The sequence below is a fragment of the Salvelinus sp. IW2-2015 genome, unplaced genomic scaffold (assembly GCF_002910315.2).
Source record: "Salvelinus sp. IW2-2015 unplaced genomic scaffold, ASM291031v2 Un_scaffold12236, whole genome shotgun sequence".
NCBI classification, from domain to species: Eukaryota; Metazoa; Chordata; class Actinopteri; order Salmoniformes; family Salmonidae; genus Salvelinus; species Salvelinus sp. IW2-2015.
The window spans coordinates 1-2,441 of record NW_019953492.1 but is presented as its reverse complement, the minus strand read 5'-3'; the positions used below and the strand labels follow the sequence as shown (position 1 = coordinate 2,441).

The 2,441-nt window shown below is 42.1% G+C and overlaps 1 long non-coding RNA gene across 1 annotated transcript; it reads right to left on the bottom strand.

Annotated features, from left to right (window-relative positions):
- Positions 1-923: 923 nt before the first annotated feature.
- LOC112080147 (uncharacterized) lies at positions 924-2,151 on the bottom strand. The gene is made up of 3 exons (XR_011479468.1): positions 2,002-2,151; positions 1,803-1,911; positions 924-1,622 (listed from the first exon to the last, which is right to left on the bottom strand). It is a non-coding gene; the product is annotated as an uncharacterized lncRNA (long non-coding RNA).
- Between the last annotated feature and the right edge of the window lie 290 nt (positions 2,152-2,441).

Sequence of the window (2,441 nt, the reverse complement as noted above, 5' to 3'; positions counted from 1 at the left end):
GTCCCTGAGTTGGAAAAATCTTGTGCAATACACCGATGCATGTCTTGTATTCAAGATCGGAAATGGCCTGACTCCCCTCCACTCAGTACTTTTGTTAAACAGAAAACCCAACATATGGCAAGCAGATCCACAAGGTCTGCCATGAGAGGTGACTGTATATTCCCTTAAGGAAAAGTACCTTTAGTCAATTGCTTTCTCTGTGAGAGCTTCCCATGTCTGGAATACACTGCCATCAGACACACATAACTGCTACCTATACACTTTCACAAAAAACATGGCTAAAGGTCAATCAATTTGTGAACATAATCCCTATTGTGTATTGCCGCTTTCCATGTTTGCTAGCTTATGAGGTGTGGAAAACACTTTGTTGCTTTTTATGGATTTTGTCTTGTTGCTTTTTGTGCTATTTTGCGCTGTCTACATCTTACTTGTTCTACTGTGGCTCTGCGTGTGCTCATGCTCAATGATTGTCTGTATTGTATTGTAATTGTTTTTTAATAACCTGCCCAGGACTGTGGTTGAAAATTTAGCCGGCTGGCTAAAACCGGCACTTTACTGAAACTGTCCCTACTGTATACTGTCCCTGTAAAAATAAACTCAACTCAATGCTTCCCACAGTTGTGTCAAGCTGGCTGGATGTCCTTGAGTGTGGACCAATCTTTTTAATTTTTTATCTTAATGATTTTTTTAAACATACAATCTACCCGCAGTGAAGCCGCTCAACATTTCAGTCCATCTAGCAGATGCTCCAGAGCAATCCCAGGACAACCAGGGTCAAGTGCCCCGCTCAAAGGCAAATCGACAGATCCCCCACTTTGTCGAATCGGAGACCTCAACCATCAAGACTCCCCCACAGATCATTCTTGATACACACAGGAAACTGTTTGAGAATGAAAAACCCAGCAGTGTTGAGCTCATGCTTTCTGAGGATGTAACAGTGATGATGGCTATTGGGCTTCCTATCAAGCACTTTGAGAGCCTGTTTGTAGACAGACTGAATGGGTTTTAATGTTGTACAGCAAGCTTGGGCCCAACTAGTCAAGCAGTATGTTAAGTGGGGGAGTATCATAGATTTGAAGTACAGTTTTGCTACCTCTGTAAAATTTTGTATAAATCATAAATTAGCTCGGTTGAATTTGGTTATTTGAATGACCTTTTTCACCTGCTTTATAAAAGAGAGGTTGGAATCAAGTATGATGCCAAGGTACTTAAAATCAGATACCACCTGGAGCTTCAGACATCTGGCTCAGTAGCATTAGTTGTTGGAGTCAACATTGGCCAGCATCCCTGTGGAATGCTTTCGACCCTTTGTAGTCTATTCCCAGACGAATGAGGCTGTTCTGAGGGCAAAGGGGGGTGCAACTCAATATTAGGAAGATGCTCCTAATGTTTTGTACACTCAGCGTAACTGCCCCTGCATGATGTCATATTGTGACCCTCCGTACCAATTAAAATAAAACAGTGTCTGATACCTGATACTTGAAGGAATTCCCCTGTGTTCCCTCCATATCTCCTGACGGAGTGCTCAAAAGCCTTCCTCAGAGTAGATCCCTTCAGCTGAACCAGATCATAGGTGCCTCCAAACGGCAACACAGCAATGAGGTCCTCCATCGTAATGGAACCTAATAAAAGACATTTCACTCAGTTTCCTCAGCCATTGCTGGAGTTTATTCTCTCTTAAACACACAGGGCCAGTTTCCTGGACACATTAAGACTAGTCCTGGAAAAATTGAAAATATTTTTTTTGTCCAAGATTATGCTTAATCTGTGTCCAGGAAACGGACCCATAAAGGCACACACACCGTTTCGACTCCGCTCATCTATGGATGACCGTATCGATCCCCCTTGGAGGATGCAGGAGCTAACATGGTTCCATTGAAGCTCATCTGCATATTTAATGTTGTGGTGTACCTACAGCGAAAAAACAGAGGATTTCAGTAGGTTACAGACTGGCCCAAAGGTACCTGCTTTGGTTAGCTTTTCTGAATACTACTACCTCACCATAGCGTCACAGATTAGGTTTCCCAGGTTGCATTCTCGGAACCTGCACTCTTCAAACGTTCCATTGAGATACACCAAGGTCTGCCCCACATACTGGGAGGAGTAATTTGCCAGGGCCTTTTTCCACTCGTTGACTTCAGCCAGAATACTGGGGTCTGACAAAACGGAATCATATACACTTACTATATACTCCATACAATATAAGAATTCTAATGCGTGTGTACATTATAATGATCCTGATAGTGATAATAACAGTGTTGACGTTTTCATGGTGAACTCATGCTTATCATTGTATTAAGATAGTGACAGTGGACAGAGACATACTACAGTATAAATAAAATATCACCATGCACTACAAGTATACAACTACTGTATATCCCCATGCACTACAAGTATACAACTACTGTATATCCCCATGCACTACAAGTATACAACTACTG